General features: G+C 43.5%; 1 long non-coding RNA gene across 3 annotated transcripts in view; it reads right to left on the reverse strand.

Moving 5' to 3' along the window:
• The window catches only part of LOC130413421 (uncharacterized), an 82707-nt gene that overhangs the window by 27808 nt on the left and 35783 nt on the right, over positions 1-19116 (reverse strand). For 2 of the 3 annotated variants that reach the window (XR_008905483.1, XR_008905484.1), the window contains exon 2: positions 17363-17521. This is a non-coding gene — a long non-coding RNA (uncharacterized LOC130413421). Of the gene's footprint in view, positions 1-17357; positions 17522-19116 lie in introns of all 3 variants that reach the window. The other variant, XR_008905482.1, reaches the window with a different exon arrangement.

A 19116-nucleotide genomic window follows, 5' to 3' on the forward strand; every position in this document is an offset into this window, starting at 1 on the left:
TCTCCAAGGAATTATTGATCTGCCTATGATGAAACAGAAACCCTGGGACAGTAGTTACCCAATTATGTTTTAAAACCCAGTTAAAACAGCCTGGATTTGTTTTTCATCATTGTGTCAAGTACAGTTTTGGGCATGAGCAATGCTTCGGCATTATTGGAAAACCTTGCAGGTGTCTTACTAATCAGGACATTGAAGATATTTTTTATATAACAGACCCACTGTGAATGACTTTACAGATATTCTGATGTGAATATTAAATTAAAAGGTTTTTCTCTATAAACGACTGTTTTATTTATTGAAAAAAGGAAACACACTTTCGTAAATTATGGAACGTGAGTAACACATTTAGTAAAACATTTACTGAAACTACCCATTTTGTGTCACAGATGTAAAAGAAACTTTCACAATTCCTTTTTTAGCTATTTTTTATGTAAATGTGAGCATGCAAATATCACGGCCATAACAATACTTGGGAGGTCATGACATTGCTAGATGTTCAACAACATTTGTTCACATGTGAATCCCTTTACAATTCAAACTTTCTATCAATTTAGCAACAGTTGTAATAAAAGATTAAAGCTACAAAAACATTTCAAGCTTAATAAAAGCTTGAAAAAAGGTAAAACTGGACATCTTCATATTGTGTATTGCACATGCATCATCATTAAATAGAAATGAGCAATGCATTACCATGGGTAGTGCCAGGCAGAGCTCTGCTTTAAGTCACAATAATTATGCGCAAAGAAGTCTTGTCTCCGGTAAATAATGGCTGCAAACAATACAAGTAATCTAGGACAAAAATTAAACTTTAATTCATGCCGAATAGCATTTTCAGACCCATCTGCATCATCTTTATATAGAGCCGGCTTTAAATGCCCTCATAAATTTTTAAAACACACTTAAGTAGTAGAACGAGGTGTCAGGATGCTAGAATGATGAGCTTGCACTGGAGAAACAATTCTTGTGTTGTTTGTCTCTTAGAATTAGCCGTTTCATGTAAAACGAGCAATTAATTTTAAAACACTAAACAACACTAGCTTTTATATATGCGATACACGTGTAAGTTTAATAGTTTCGCATTCTTTAAAAGTCAGCCATAGCTATATCTGGCCCTGTCTGTGTCAGACTAAGGTCACACAATATAATTACGAGACTAGGAGCATCAAAATAGTGATAGCCATAAAACAATAAAAAATGAGTAGTGTGTTCATTGCTTTTAATTTGACAAATATTGAAAATAATTATTTAACACCATAATATGTTTTATTATATTTCTAAAAAGTGAGCCAACAAGAAGGTTTCTAAATATTGATTTCAATCTTGGACATGTCGTTACTCAGTCAATATTAAATATATCAAGGTTTATGATATTTGTACAGAATGTTTTATACATTTTACTTAAACAGTATACTATTATATTATTTGATATTATTATACATTAAAACGGTACCTCTTTCAAATGCCATTTGGCAAATTTTGGATGGCTGATTTTTCTCATGTATTTTCATTTTGGGATATTTTTATGTTTCAGCGAGACAGACGTCCTGCATGGAGGAATTAAACAGAGTAAAAGAATGAGTAAAGAGAAAAGGTAGAGCGGATGAGTTTAAGATATATTTAACCAATGGTTTGTTTTGAGACCCCAGAGGAACCTGATATTGATCACTTTCATCAGACACACACGCCTGGTTCAAAGTTAACTTCCAGTTTGTGTTTGGCTATAATATAACAATTTATTTTATATTAAATTTTTATTAATACTTTTTTATTCATATTTCACTATATACTGATTATATTTAAAAAGGAAATTAAAACTATTCAAAAGTAACAAATTCTTTGCGGAGGTCTACCGGAAGTTAAGTTTGGGCCACATAATCTTTGTTCATGTTTTTGTACCTGAAACCATCTATATAATGATTTTATTAAAATTTTATAAAAACCAGTTCAAATGATTATAAACCTAATAGTTATTCTACCACACAACAGAAATGCCCAAAGATATATTTTTGTCTGCCATCATTTTCCCTATTTCTTGCAATTTTAAGCCGCAGACACAAAGTAAGTTTACAAAGTTGTATAGAATTCATTCACTATCTATAATTGCCCCCTTAGGAGGCAGGTGTCGGGTTCAATCTCATCGAGTTCTCACATAATGAGTGCAAATGATGACGCCAGTCCAACTTCACAGAAAGGTCACGCTATAATCCTCTTTTACAGAAACAAATGAAATAAATGAAATCGCTCCGTCTCACTTGACTTTAGGATTCCACTGTCAACCCCTCCCTGGCTGTTTGTGATTCAAACAACACTTTCGACTGATGGATTTTACAAATCACATTAGTTTGTTTAATAGCTGAAGATGTCGCACTTGCATAAAAATGTAAATGAATGTTTGTAGTACAATATGACCAAAATTGTAAATCGCATTATTTTGAGAATAGGAATCTCTAATTGTATTATTGATGCTAGTCATGGACACAATAAGCAGTTTTGTCTGGCGTATATGCAAAATTACGGATTCCAAATTATCTGAAAGTTGCCTCTCCAAAACGTTAATCAATAGTTTTAGACACAATATGTCGCATATTTAAAATGTTCATAAAAAACTAATAAAATGCTGATGGGGTGAAAATGGGCACGCAGTACAGCATATCTCAAAAGAGCTGCCTCTGCAATGTCCTTCAGTGCCAAAAGTTTACAGCAAACAAAAAGTTTATCGATGCATCAAAAAAAAAATTCAATGGCCACAACTTTTAGTTCAAACAAACAAAATATATTGTTGGGGTTTAGAGAATTTAATAGCTGTGTGTTATGGATGTCATGTACTGACATGATAAATATAACCACCTGCTGGAAATGCATGTAATGTGTCATCTGTTGCCATAGGGAGTTTTGATACTAATATTATTATAATGTACAGGGCCTGTCTGATGGCCTGTTACATCTAAAACCTTGAACCAATAAAGTATGATGTATTACGAGATTGTTCACCCCGAAAACTAAATTCTGTCATATTTACTCACCCTCTACAACACCAGTAGGCCTACCCATTGATTTCAACTGTATGTACACAAAACCAATGCAAGTAAATGAGTGCCGTTGCTGTTCAGTTACCAACATTCATCAAAATATCTTCTTTTGTGTTCTGCAGAAGAAAGAAAGTCATACAGGTTTGAAATTACAAGAGGGTGAGCAAATGGTGACGGAAGTTTCATATTTAGGTGATCTATCCCTTCTTATGGTCAATAGTGCACATTTAGTAATAGATAGTTGCTGAATTCAGCATCAATATTAAGCTTAATATCATATAAATACTGATTCTAATGCTGTACAGCACTACTGAATAAAAAGGAAGAAACAAAGCAAAATGCCAGTTTATCTTTCATGCGTCATCTCTGCAAAAGTAACTTATATCTTGCACTATTCAATAGACATCTTGCTGATTTCTTGTAAGATTTCAAATCTGAAACAATGCATCTATATCAACATCTTTACATCATCGCAATGTGTTATTTTGGGACGGTGCAAATTTGATTTAGCAGCATGGGGCATAGCTCAGATGGTAAATAATTCATTAAGGCATCCAATCTCTGCGTGAATAGTTTGGGATAAAAAATGCTTACAAATACTTCAGTGTTGTTTAGTTGCATCAGATACTACATTCTGTAGCTACAAAGCGACTGGAAGTCATTCATTTTCAATGAGACTTGATGACAAGAGCGACAGTGATCATTGATGATGCAACACAGTTGAGCAGAGGCTGAAGCCATTTCCTCCAAACACCTGCCAAAATATTTTCCCGCATCCCAGTGTATACTTGGAAGAATGTTAGGTATCGCACAACATTAGCCCCCATTGACTTCCATTGTGTGGACACAAAACAACTGATACATTTTTCAAAATAACATCCACACTAGAAAGAGTAACATACTGGATTTGAACAACATGCTAAACCCTTAGCTGTCAGTGTGAACAGCTCTTAATTTGAATCAAGGAATTAAAACATCACATCCCAAGCTTGTGTTTCCATAAACATGAACTGATATTTGAAATGTGAATTGGGAGTGAACTGGTGTGTTGCTGAAAATGACCCATATGGGTTTGGGGATCCGTCATCGGGATCTATATTTACACTCCCGACTCATAAGCGACTTTATGGAAAGCTGCTGATTTTAGATAATGAGAGATGCCTCTCACCAGGACTGTGGACAGTCAGAGACAGATGCCCGAGCTGTATAAAGAATGTGTGTGAGCTGTTGTGTGTTGGCTTGCATGAGCTGGGATGTGTATTATGGGGCAAAAAGCGTTTGGCGCCATTCCTGTTTCTCTCCCAGCATGCAACGGAGCAGACATAAGCCACCTCCATCTGCCTATCACTCTGCTCCTCCCTCCGTCCCAAATGACAGATAAACACACAAGATGTTTCATTTAAATCATCAGTTTATCACTGCTCTGGTTCCTAATTAAAGCACAGCAGTGTGATTGATCGGCAGTCAAACGTTGCACATTCAGTACAGTGCCTCTGATGGTCGCTCCGAGACGGAGGAAGCGGGTCTGTAACGGCACTGTTGAGACTCACGGATCTCCAAAACTACATCCAGAAGTCCTCTTTTGTGCAGTGAACTTTTCAACTCAACGTAAACAAAGCAGGTGCCACGCAAAACAGTTCCTACCACTGTCAAAAACTCCTCTGCTACAAAACACAGACACGTTTCTTTTTGCGCCCTAAACAAGTCATTTTAACAGATTAGGCAAGTTCGGGTAGTTTGGCACGTGCTAAATTTAAGAACACTTTAAACACCTGTCTCACACTTATTCAAGCTGAAGAATCGCGATGCTTCTCTCAAACACCACACCCTATCAAACGGTTTGTTTTCATGTTTAATCGGGGCGCTAAGTGGCTTCAAGTCTCCGGTGTAACATACCGTGTTAAATCCTTGCCCGAGATTTAATGAGGGCATGCATTTATCCCTGCCTCCGAGTGTGAATTTTAAACACCTTAAGAAGTGAACACATGCGCTATATCAATTCAACGTGCCAAAGGATTTCATTTGCACATTTTCAGGGGAGCGTGCGGTCTATGAGAAAGAAGCTCGGGGCGCGTTTTATGGCAGGTGCTCTGCTCAAACCAAGTACAACAATCATCCACATCATCCAGTCAAGCAGTAAAGAGCTTTTTCAACAATTATTTGTTGAGGAAAATGTCACATGGCTGTCAATCTAATGTGTCTAAATACTGACGTAAAGCCAACGAGGCAATTTAGGAAATGCATGCCTCATCACTTAACATCTATTATGTGTGTTCGGACAGACAGGTGAAGTTTGTCCCTCTAACCTTTATGACAGGTCAAAGTGTCGATGTAATGATAATAGGTAGATATTAGCACGTATCCATATGGAAGACAGATGGTCCAGCTGCCTTGGCCCTTTTGACAGTGTCCTCCACCCCCCAACAGCAGCCTTGCCCGGACATCGCTGTCCATTCATCAAGGTGAGCGCTTACGTGCACAGAAGCTAACGCTATCTCGAAAAGCGTTTACGTTGTACTGTGTGATCACGGTCTATGGGAACGCATTCCAAATGCCCTGCAATACAATCATATAAGACCCATTACAGTGCCTGCAGTGTAAACGCAATGAAAGGAGGGGGGAGACAACCTCGCTCTTCTCACTGTAATATCGAAGAGATGTAGAGTATTCCCTCAACTAACTGAATAAAAGACGAGGAGTGGAAGCTCATATGGTAGTTAACTTGTCAGAGTAATCTGAGTCCAGGTCCCGGAGGTAACCGGCCAGTGGCATTTTCTCCACTGTTTGTGAGAAGAGAGCCAGTTTACATTTTGATTTAATAAGGCCCAAAGGCATGGCCCACAACAAGAATATCTCCACGGTGGGAAAAAGACATACAGTATGGCTTTAAACATGCTACTGCTGTTTTTCACATTCTGGACAGGTGAAGTTTGCAACCGAAGTGAATTGTGGAAACAGGCTTGTCGGAACACTTCTCCCATATGAGTATTTTTGGGGGAAGTCCCACCCCAAACTCAAGCCTTTGATTTTTTGCTGTGTTGGCACTCAAGGAGAGCAATATTTTCAGTGCCACGTGTATTTTTCAACATATTTTATTACCATTCTAGTAAAGACCACTTAACGTATAGAAAAAAATCTACACGGGTAATAATTTAAAATGTTCTATGAGATTTTCACAAAGTTTAAATTGTCTTTCCAGTGGAGAAAAATGAATGTCCAGCTAGCTTGAAACTGACCTTATAACACATTGTTTATGTTCAGAGGATCCTCGCATGGAATAAAATAATTATATTAGCTGTTCTTTGTTTTGCATAAATACAGCACACATGATGCAGACTTTTTAAAGGCATTTACGTTTGAAAAGTATTTAAAGAGGTCATAAGATGTGGTTTGCCATTACTCCTATATTTGAGTTTCTTTATCTTGCCTTACAATTCAACTTTTGGCTTCTGCACCTTTTTGAAATGCCCCCCCCTCTTCTCATCGCGAGAACATTTCATCGAATTTATCACACCGTCTTAAAGGTTTGTTAATGTGTCTAAAATAGCTTAGCACCATTTTTTTAAAACATGCTTTCTGCAAATGTCTGCATAACAAGTATTAAAAAACAATAATATTTATTTTATAAGGAAACAGATTTGAGTTCTACTGTTATCTCCAAAGGTCAAAAGTAGTTTGTTCCCAATGGTATGACCCCTTTGTGGATCTTGTTAAATTCAGCCCTCCTGTGATCAATGATTCCTCAAGAATCTAGTTTCACGTGCTTACCTCAAATGCAGTTTCCGTTTGGGTAGATTTAAAGCAGAGAGAATTGGAAATCTGAGAAAATAGTTTAATTTAACAGATGCTATACATTGCGGCACACCGCAGTGGTATATTGTAGTGGCGTTTTACCTTATTTGAATGTTATAACGACATGTAAACGAATGAAAGTATTTTTTAAAATACGGTAGAACACCATATACCACAGCAGTGTGCGATCTGTTAAATGTAAGTATTTTCTCAGTTTCCCATTTCTCTCTGCTTTAAATCTCCCCAAACTGAAACTGCAGAGGGATCTTCCCGTGAAACACGAAAGTAACGCGTGCATATAGCCCATTACTTACGATGACACACAATGCAAACTTACAGTAAAGGTGTCTGGTTCAGAGACATAGAACAAACTTCCTGTTTATATTTAATACTGTAACATCAATAAATAATATAAAATGACAGGCCTGCACACATTGCCTTGTTTATTAAAGACTTGAAGAAGGTCAAAGACAGTTTATAGATTTTGAGTTGTCTGGTCACATACCAAGCTTTTCATTTCTTTATATCTTCGGATATTTAAACACTGAAAAGGTCACAAATTTAATCTCACCATATTTTCTGATATGTCAAACAACACCTCAAAAACAAGAAAATTCTAGAATGCGATCAAATACCTCAACATATGTGTACATCTAAATCAAGAGCGGGACAATAATCCAGTTTATTTCAATATTAGGTGGTGCCCTGAAATTAGTCTTAAATTGAAAAATGTTGGCAAAGACACATTGGATAATAATTCTTCAAATCAACTGCAAACCATCTTTATGTAGATCTACAGCAATTCATCTGCATTCAATATCTGATTTTATTCCCAAGCTTTTCTGAAGATTGCTCTCCCTTTCCGCGATATTCATAATTGATTTCAATCTGGCAGAAATATATTCTATTTCGGAATAATATTTGATACGCATTTAATTTTGATTGGCCGTCTACCCAACATACATGAATTGAGCTACACTTAATCCACAAAATATTAAACCATAAATATTAAAACATATACATCTGGGTCTTCGGCATCTTCCACATATTGGACAGAAATAAAAATAAAACAGTTATATGTTCTGCACATGAATGTACAATGGTAACTCAGTTCCGGGTTGACACTATGGCACGACAAAAAAATCACGGTTCACCTCCATCATCAAATGCCATAGATAAAGAAAGCCAATAATAAAGCACACAGACTGTCATATTTTCCTCCATAGTGATTAAAGTCCAAACATACCCTTCTCCAGGAAAGGCCTCTTCAAATAAATAGCTATCTTTTCTTTTTATCAGATGAAGAGGCCACAGACTGAAGGAGTTCACCTGGAAAGCGGCATATTGCCTATGATAAGATTAGGAGATTATTGGCCTTGACCTGATCTAATGGTACTACATCATATTTACCAAATGGCATTTTTTGCAGACACCTGCTTAGAAAGAGATGAAATAGACTGGCAACAGCAAACCCGTCAAAGTTCTCAAGGGTGTGCTGTTGAGATGGCTACTTCCAAAGATGAGGCTGCTCTTATTGCAGTGCAAACAACAGGGAGATTTCATCGCACCCACGTTTAACAGTGAGAACTCGAAATCGTGTGTCTTGATATACACAATCGCACCCTACTGGAAAATTCAGCTTAAGCTGGTTGCTTTGTTATGACAGATAAAAAAAATGAACTAAGCTCTGTATTCTGTGGTAGGCTATGTGAGACCGGTCTTTTTGAATGCACTTATGCTTTTTGTTATTCCTTACGCTGTCCCAATTGTTTCCATTGTTTAACCAATCTGTAAATCGCTTTGGATAAAAGCATCTGCTAAATGAATAAATCTAAATGTAGATGGTCCAAGCAGGTCATTCCTTGCAAAAATAAGTATACAAGTTAATTTTATTAAGTATACCTAAAGGTCCAGTGGGTAATTTTTTAAAGGATCTATTGACATAAATGCAATATAATATACATAACATGTCTTTAGAGGTGTATAAAGACCTTACATAATAAAGCATTATGTTTTCATGACCTTAGAATGAGCTATTTCTATCTTCACACATCATGGGTCTCCTTGAATAGAATTGTCCATGATGTTTCAACAGTAGCCATAGACAGAACAAACTGAACAAATTCAGAGCGCGTTTGGTAAATACGTTAATGACAACATGTTTGTCCTGTGGCAGCTTCCGTAGTGCTTAGAAAGGGAGGGGTGGAGTGAGCCATTGGTTGCAATTCACAACCTCAATGCTAGATGCCGCTTAATTTCATACACTGGACCTTTATGTAAAGTTCATACTGTAAATATTTTATTTAATACTTTATGTAGTATGTAAGTGTACTACTTCAAAAATTTGTAGAAAATTTGCCCACTTTTTAAGTTTATAAAACTATTTTTTGGGGGTAAGTATAAAAGCCATAAACTAGTGCTCAAAGTTGACAACTACATTTTTCATTCGTACTGCAACTATACTGTACTACAAGTAAACAAATGAACTTTTTTTGTATGTGGTTCCATTGGTCATGGGCTGATCAACCAAACAGGCCAACTACTTGTTGGTGCAAGATGGTCCACCATCACTGGACTGGCTGATAACCAATATTTCTGATAAATAACTTGAACCAGCCAGAAACCAGCAAAAATCTTAAACTGCATTCATTTTTACAAAATTTTCTTTATTTGTTTCCTTTGTGAATGCAGATCATTTATGGAACAGTAACATTGCTGCTGTCACAGACAGCGGTCAGGGTGCAACTTCCTCTGCTTCTGTCAAGCTCCCGTAATACACTGCGAGCAACACAATACACAAGGCAGTTAAATACCTGGGTGACAAATAAATGTATTGTAAAAGGGGGAATTAATTCAGTGCTTGTACGACATGTGTCCTTATGACAAATAAGGGGGACATTTGTCAGTCTGTAGCACAGATGGCCCCGCTAGAGCACTTGACAAATTACCCCCACCTTGCCTTTACTGGTCGCCAGAGCGTGGGGAGTCGAGCAATGGCATTGTTAATCTGCAAGCATTTGGCAATTCAAACTGCTTTCCCCCTGCTCGACTGAGAACTGCCTTGCTTTTAATGACCTTCAAACTGTCTTCTATTATTCATGCCAACCATCTCAGCACGCATTCTGGTGCTAATAACTAATTAAGCTACAAATGACTAGCCTTTTGGATTTCAAAACCATACTTTGGTGTAAATATTTTATGTACTAGGGTTGTTACATTGCTTGATCCTGACACACGCTAGCTTGTTATTAGAGCTACATTCTGTGTTTTATGACCATGTGCCCCACGTCTCTGGTTCCCTTTGGAGGGGTCATTCCCTTTACATGAGATGATGGCGTGGATAACCTGAGGGAAGGGACACTCAAATATTCTTATGAGAGATTGGGCTGTATATCTAGTGGCACCGCACAGTTCCTCAAAGAGAAGATGGATTCAGTTGGGCTTTCTTTACAGTAAATTGCCAATGATACAATTACCACCGTAGAGTATGCATTTAAAGATGTGAAGCTGCCTATAAGACACTTTGAAAGTTCCTTTTAAACATTTCTTTGTCTATGCCAGCATTTCTTAACCAGGGGGTCAGAGCACAGTAGGGATTCACAGCGAACTTCCAAGGAGGCCTCAAGATGACTTACAATTAGTCAGAATAAGAAAAAAACAACCCTTAAAATAACTAGAAGCAACTAAAAGTCAAGACATCTCTTCATGTTTTATTATTTTAAAAAATATATATATATTTATATATAGGATAAAATATTTAAATATACATTTTTTCTAATAATGCCCAGCTAAACCATATATTCCAAAAAAGTTGGGTTATTTTCAAAATGGAACGAACCCAACCGTTGGGTTATAAAATGACAAATGCTGGGTTGTTATAACCCATTGATGGGTCAAATATAAACATTTTTAATTGATTTCATTTTACCCAACGGTTGTATTTGTCCATGGCTGGCCAGGACAAATAACAGCCCCGGACTTCTTTGCCAAGCGTCAGCGATTGAATTCCGGCTCATCCGCGACTACGTATAATTTTCTGGGGACTCCCTTGGTTCATTCGCGTTCCAGCTCACCGCGCTTCGGCCCACCAAGTACATGCCTGGTATGCCCGATCAACAATTCAGCCCTGGATTCATCCCTTTCTGACCTACAGCTGGGCTAAATAAATTAAAAAATATAAGAGTGTACAAAACTTTATAGGGTATAATTGTCAGGGGGATTTGAAGTCAGAAAGGTAAAGTTCCCTTTCTGTCGGTCTCTCGACGTTGTGTCGAGAACGACAGATGGGGTTCGCCCTTGAGAACCAATCAACTCTGACTACTATAGAAAAGGCCAATGAAATTTGGCGAATGCAATTTGCATGCCGGGCTCCGCCCCCGGAAATCCGGTATAAAAGGAGGCCGGCGTGCAGCATTCACTTACCTTTTGTTCTTCAGAGCCATCGCTCATGAGTACAACTCAGGATTCAATCCTCTACAACTACACGCTGGTGCTACGACGTGTTACAGCGGATCGTCCCTTCCTGCAGCGACCTTCCCCTGGGCGTCTCGGCGGTTCCGGAGGTGTTAGAGATTTTTTCTAAAAGTCCTTTTCAGGACTGACTGAGCATTCTCCAGCGCGGCATGTCCCGCTGTTCTCTTGGGTGCGGCACCCTCATCGAGGAGGGGGATGGACACGATCGCTGCATTAGGTGTCTGGGCGTCCAGCACACTGAAGCAGCGTTCGTTGACACATCTGCCTGCACTGCGGGCAGATTGTCATTCAGAAGTTGCGGTCACGGGTGGCTGTCTTCCTACGGGAACCAGCCACCATTTCGTCTGCTACCCGGGCTGTGACATCTGTGGCTACGGCCCCGATGACCACCCACGTTAGCAGCGTTAGTGATACGGGGAACTCTGCGAACGTAAACCCGCCAGCCAAGTGCTCACGGGCCGATCGCACCCCGATTCGCTCTTCTGAACGTTCCCCAACCGGCGGTGGCATACCGTCCGGATCCTCACGCACACACTCGGAAACGATGTGTGACGTAGATGAGATGTCGCTCGCAGCATCGGAGGGAGACTGGCATCCGACTCTGCCGAATCCAAACTCCACCCCCAGCGGTCGAGTTCAGGAGGAAGCAGAAGTGATGTCATCCGTGCTAACCCGGGGATACGTGGTTCCCGAGGTCGGTGCGCGGTGCAAACCGCGCCCACCCCGGGTGCCATGTTTTTCCCGGAGGTGCATGAGGAGCTGTGTAAAACTTGGAACGCTCCACTCACGGACCGTTCCAGTGAAACCAGCTCCGGCTCCCTTACTTCCCTCGATGGTGAGGCAGCCAAGGACTGCGTCGAGATCCCCCGGGTGGAACGTCCGCCTGCGGTGCACCTGTGCCGCGGACGGCTACCACCTGGGGGGGGATCGACCACTCCTACCGTCCAAAGCACGTAAGACTTCGGCATCACTGGTGTCGAAAGCTTGCGAGGTTGCGGGCCAGGCTGCCTCCTCTCTCTATGCCTTGGCCATCCTGCAGGTCCGCCAGGCCAGGGCGTTGAGAGGGCTCCACGAGGGTAAGGCCGACCCGGGTATAATGCAGGATCTCCGTGCCACCGCTGACAGCGCTCTACGGGCGACTAAGGCGGCGGCACGGGCCCTGGGTCGGACGATGTCCACGGTAGTGGTCCAGGAGAGACACCCCCGGCTATACCTTGTGCAGAAGAGTGACAGCAAGGAAGTCCGCTTTCTTGATGCACTCATCTCGCAGGGTGGGTTGTTGGTAACACCGTCGAGGACTGCGCTCAGCAGTTTTTTGACGGCGAAGCAGACAGTGGCAATTAACCACATTTTTTTTCACGCCGCGACTCGGCCGCCTACAGGCCTCCGAGATCTCACGTGACGTCTGCTTCCCTGCAACCCAGGACCCTTTCGACATCGGCTCCGGTTCCTGTGCCCCCACAGGCGGCACCCCGGAAGCAGAGGTCGAGGGGGAAACCTCTACCCCGTCAGCAACCTCCTCGCGAGAAGGGACACTGACGGGAAGACCCCAGGGAGAACAACATCGGGCCCGAACCTTCACAGCCACGGCTCTGATCGGTCGGTACGGGACGACTCCTGCCTCGTCACCAAAGCCGGGCCCTTGTTAGGGCTTGGCGCCCACTTACTCACTGAGTTTTCTGTTCTCCCCGGGTTTACTTGCAGCCGATCGCACACTCCACTGGACTGTGCTCGGCGAACCGACCTCACACCCTGGCGAGGCGTGAGGTCGTACACATACGACAGCCGTCACCACTCTCAAACCGACAGTGCGTGCCGTTGTCCCGCCAGGCAGGTAAGCAGGCGGAGCAAAAACCTTCCCTCCGGGGACTCCCCGCGACATGGTTAGCTCTGCCAGCCGACGAACCACCCCCCGTGGGAATGATGAAGCAGACCGTCCCCTTGGTCACCCTGTCACAGTCCCTGGGAGCTCGAGAGCTGCCCACACTGTCTCGCTGGCTAATGAGGGCGGTCCGTCTTGGTTACTCGATCCAGTTCGCCAGAGACTCACCCAAGTTTCGGGGCATCATCTCTCCCTCTGTCAGAGGCAGGGACGCCTCCGTACTTCGGGTAGAGGTCACCACCCTTCTGGCAAAACAGGCATCGAGTTCGTCCCTCAAAACCAAGATGTTCAGTGGGTCACCACCCGCACTTCATCGTTCCCAAGAAAGACGGCGGGTTGCCCCCAAAGGCTGCGTACCCTGAACAGAGCACCTTCACAAGCTGCCATTCAGGGTGCTCTCACAGAGGCGCGTCCTGACATCTATGAGGTGTCAGGATTGGTTCGTGGCAATCGACCTGAAGGACGCTTACTTTCATGTCTCGATCCTCCTCGACACCGGCCGTTCCCACGGTTCGCGTGCGAGAGGCGGGCATATCAGTACAGAGTCCTCCCTTTCGGTCTGTCCCTGACCGCCCTTTCTCCCTGAGAGGAGGAAGGCGAGCGGGTACTAAACTATCTCAGCGACTGGCCTATCTTGGCACACTCGCGAGATCTGTTATGTACACAAAGGGACCTGGTGCTCCGGCACCTAGGTCGATTGGGACTCCAGGTCAACCAAGAGAGGGGCAAGCTCTCCCCAGTGCAGAGCATCCTCTTTCTCGGTATGGAACTCAACTCTGTCACCATGTCGGCACACCTGTCCGCAGTTGTGCCCAACCAGTGTTGAACTGTCTGAAATGAACATTTTAGGCAGACAGCGGTCCCCCTGAAACAATTCAGAGGCTCCTGGGACACATGGCGTCCTCGCGGGCTAATACCCCTCGAGTTGATGCACATGACACCGCTCCAACACTGGTTTCAGAGTCGAGTTCCGAGGAGAGCGTGGCACACCGGCAGCAGGCGCATGGTGATGCCGCCCTGCTGCCGACGCACCATAACCCCTAGTCTTTATGACTTTTTCGACGGACTCAGGTCCCTCTGAGCAGGTTATGAGGCAGGTCGTGGTGACGACTGAAGTCTCCCTGCAGGGGTGCGGTGTAGTGTGCAACGGGCACGCAGGTGGGGTGTTGGACGAACCCCCGCCTGCGCTGGCATATCAATTGCCAAGAGTTGTGGGCTATGCTACTTGCACTGAGCAGGCTACGGCCTCTCGTGCGAGACATACACGTGCTGTTCCGAGGACAGCACTATAGCTGTAGCGAATACAGATCGTCAGGGTGGCGTTCGCACACAGCAGCTAAACACAACTTGCTCGACGCCTCCTCCGGTGGAGTCAACAGGTGACTCGTTCCCTGCAGGCCACACACCCCGGGCAAACTGAACTAGACAGCCGACGTGCTTTCTCGCCAGTTTATGCCTCGTGGAGAGTGGCGACTCCACCCCCGTGCAGTCCAGCTCATTTGGAGGCTGTTCGGGTAGGCCCAGGTAAAACCTGTTCACCTCCCGTAACACCACCATTTGCCCGCTTGATAGTCCCTGCCCTCGGCACGGATATCCTTGCGCACAGCTGGCCGCGGGATGGGCGGAAGCACACCTTCCCCCCCGGAGCCTTCTTGTACAGACTCTGTGCAAGGTCAGGGAGCAGGAGCACCAAGTGTTATTGGTTACACCACACCGGTCTAACCGCACTTGGCCTCAGAGCCGATGCTCTGGACAGCGACTCCCCCTGAACCATTCCCCTGACAGAGGACCTGCTCTCTCAGGGGAAGGACACGTTCTGGCATCCCAGATCAGACCTCTGGAACACCCATGTCTGGTCTCTAGACGGGACGAGAAGATCCTAAGATGGCTACTCCCCCTATACGGCTGAGACCATCACCCAGGCTAGGGCCCCATCTACTAGGCGGTTACACGCCTCTAGACGGTGCCTCTTCTCGTCCTGGTGTCTTTCTCAACGAGAAAGACCCACTGAGGTGCTTGATCAGGATTGTGTTCCCCTCCTCACGAGACTGGAGACTAACATCTCCCTTCCACACTGAAAGTGTATGTAGTCGCTATTGCCACTCATCACGACTCAGTCGGTGGAAAGTTTCTAGGGCAACACGACCTGGTCACCAGGTTCCTAAGCAGCGAGAGGGCGGAATCCGCCTCATCTCCGCTCCATACCCTCTTGGGACCCTAAGTGGTCCTGGGGAGCCTCAGGGCCCCCCAAAGAGCCCCTCGGAGGTTCCGATCTTCCTCATAGAGTAAGACGGCCCTCCTGACGGCGCTCACTTCCTTCAAGAGGGTAGGGGACCACAGAGCATCCTCCGTGTCCCTGGATTGCCTTAAACTCGGCCCTGGAAACTCTCACGTTATCTTGAGACCCAGGCCCGGGTGCGTGCCCAAGAAGTTCCCACTACTCCCTCCGGGGCCAAGTGGTGAACTTGCAGGCGCTCCCCATAGGGGAGGAAGACCCAACCCGATTAGTGTTGTGTCCAGTACGTACTGGACCGCACGCAGAGCTCTGAAGCTCTGACCAGCTCCGTGTCTGTTGGAGGACAGCAGAAGGGGAAGGCTGTCTCCAAACAGAGGCTGGCGCACTGGGTCGTGGACGCCGTTACGACGGCATTCCGATCTCAGAATCTCCCATGCCCATTGGCAGTGAGGGCTCACTCCACACGGAGTTTAGCCACCTCCTGGACACTGGCAGAAGCGCCTCTCTAGCAGACATCTGTAGAGCTGCGGGTTGGGCTATGCCCAAACACCTTCGCAAGGGTTAACAACCTTCGCGTAAACCCGGTGTCAGCCCACGTCCTGCGTGGCGACATGTAGGACTGGCATCCGGGGGGGCGTATGCCTGCGAAAGCACCTTTCCACCCTCTAACAGGTTGGGTCAGTGTGCTATTTACCTTTTCTTCTTACCCGAACACATCGCTAAGAAACTGGTACCTCACCAGCCTCCCTTCTTACCCAGACACTGGTTAAGAATAGGCATTCCATCCATCACCAAACAAGCACCCCCTGGGGGCTGGCTGGGCAGAGCAGCCTTCCCCCTTAGGCCGGGATACCATGTGAGCTATCACAGATAGCTCTAACCGGACCTAGTGCTACCGGACGTCTGTAACACCCCCTCCGTGGGCTGTTCCGTCTGATGTATCCTCATGAGAATGGTTCCCACTCCTGGTAACCCATGAGCTTCCCCAGGTGGGCCTCCACCTCGCGGTTAACTACTCAGTCCGCACGTTCCATGCGTTCTCCTCCAAGGACGAGACCATACCTATATCCACCATATTCCTCCCCACGGGTAGGAGGTGGCCTCTGTAGCGCTTCTCTGATTAAGAGTCGCGCTTACCCGGTGTAAACTGATCTGGACGGCCTCTCGCCTATAGAGAGCTAAGGCCCCGTCCGTGAAAGTTACCGGTCAGGGCTGTACCCATCTTTCTCCAAGAAAGCTCTGGAACCCCCCGACCACCACACTGGAAGGTTACAGTCTCACGAAAGCTTCGAGATGACACGCCCAGGCTTGTTACCGTCGCTTCGCTAGAGATTGTGACGCGATACAGCGTTGTGGCGTTTTCCATAGGCAACCCCATCTGTCGTTCTCGACACAACGTCGAGAGACCGACAGAAAGGGAACGTCTTGGTTACGTATGTAACCTCAGTTCCCTGATGGAGGGAACGAGACGTTGTGTCCCTTATGCCACGAACACGTATCGTATTCTGCTGCAGTTTGAGAGGTCTCAGGCTCTTCAGAACAAAGGTAAGTGAATGCTGCACGCCGGCCTCCTTTTATACCGGATTTCCGGGGGCGGAGCCCGGCATGCAAATTGCATTCGCCAAATTTCATTGGCCTTTTCTATAGTAGTCAGAGTTGATTGGTTCTCAAGGGCGAACCCCATCTGTCGTTCTCGACACAACGTCTCGTTCCCTCCATCAGGGAACTGAGGTTACATACGTAACCAAGACGATGCACTGGTCTTCAATCACATCATGACATAAATGTCTTTTCTTTATGTCCAAAAAGCAGCTTTACCTGATACTTTTAGAAGAGGTGTTTGGCATTTCTTGAAGACCAGCTGAACTAGCCTGATCCAGCTAACACCTGGCAAAACCAGATTAGACTGTACAGTGTTCCAAATAGATTTCTTATAATGACTAACCTTACCATGTAGGCAGCAGACAGCGCGGGACATCACTATTGGAAGTCTGGTGTCCACTCTCTGATTGGTTGGTGGAATTCATCTACTGTGATTTGGCACGGCTCCCAAGCACAGTCACTTATGCTGCCCATGGTCTTTAATGAGGTGTGGCTGGCCATGTGTTCCTGATTTATCAACAACAATGACAAATGTGATCTGTCCTACGCTGTAATTGGTGCCATTTTACATCTGACTTTTTAGATACATTAGATGCAGCGTTAATATATACAAACAGTGTGTTTTGTAAGTGTGACCTGATTGAACTTGTAATGTAGCTAAATGAATCATTTTGTCCACGTTAGCACCTTTATAAAGTTGACATGACGGGGACATCCCAATATTTCTGAAGTCTGAAAGTCGGCTAGAGAGCAGTGGGTCCCTATGCATTCCACTGAAGTCAGACTTCTCCAGACTTCTAATTGACTGTGCATATATCATTAACTCCTAATTAGTTTTTAGCAGAGTATCGCCTTCTCATTAATGCTGAAAGGATATTTAATTGGCATGAATCAAATGGGTCTTCTCTCTTAAGGAAAGGAGATGTATCCCCCATCCAAAAAAAAGTTAATTATATGAACATCCTAATAAATAAGTGATACAGTGTTTGCATTTGTATTGACAGATAACTACAGACATCTCAGACTGTAAACTCACGACACATTATTAATACTTTCCTAAGTGATAAAGTAAATCAAGAGTGTAGACTCCAGGGGAGTCGAATGTTCTCATAATGTTGTCTTAACGCTATCTCAATGTTATCCAAAACCTTTTTACAGTAGCATTAAAAGAGCATTTTACCAACTTGATGTCATTGTTAAAGTTTCTAAAAACATGAATAAAACGTTATTCTTACATCATACAAGTGGAATGTTAAAAGATATTCAGAAAACAATAAGAACTTAATAGGAATGTTGACACAATATACCTAGAACATATTTTATTAGCTGGGAATCATTTAATTATAACAAAATCTTTGGGACTGTATATTAACATTCATGGTTAACTCTTTTCCCTCCGTGATCATAAATCTAATATGATAACATGTGCAGTAAATTTTTACTCTGAATTAATTTAAAAAATATGTTTCCTTATTTGCCTAATGGAGATGATACGTAATGAGTCTATAGAGCATTTTTTTAGTTAACATCAAGATTTTACATTTATCTAAATTAGAAAAGTGTTTATCAAATACCATTTGTTTCATTTTATGTTTCTATTAAAAATCCCTTTTCTGCCTTCGCTAGTTTATTTAAATGTACCTTCACATTACACATAATTTCAGCTACTATAAGGTCAAGCTGCATGCTTTTGATAAAATGCTATACTTTCATGGTTTATATGAAGTGAAACATGTCACACTTCAGGAGATCGACTATTCTACTTCAGTACCTTAACAAACAACTGCCTTCATGAACCTTATGTTGTAACATTCAAATGGCAATATATGTAAATTCATAACACAAGGACCTTCTTGTTATTTTATGAAGTGACACTTGAAGCTCTTCAGCCAATGCATGAGGGAAGTGTTGAGGAACATTGTTGATGTGAGAACAACTCGGTAACATTCACTTTGAAGAGTGCGCTAGAACATTGTTGATCCAAACAGCCTAAAGTTCCTCAGAATACAAGACGAGAATCTGGAATGAGATGTCTTTGTGTCATAGTTCTCAAGTCTGAATTCAGATACTGCCTGAAGCATAAGCATTCTTACTAAAGATTA

Source organism: Triplophysa dalaica, chromosome 23 (assembly GCF_015846415.1).
Source record: "Triplophysa dalaica isolate WHDGS20190420 chromosome 23, ASM1584641v1, whole genome shotgun sequence".
NCBI classification, from domain to species: Eukaryota; Metazoa; Chordata; class Actinopteri; order Cypriniformes; family Nemacheilidae; genus Triplophysa; species Triplophysa dalaica.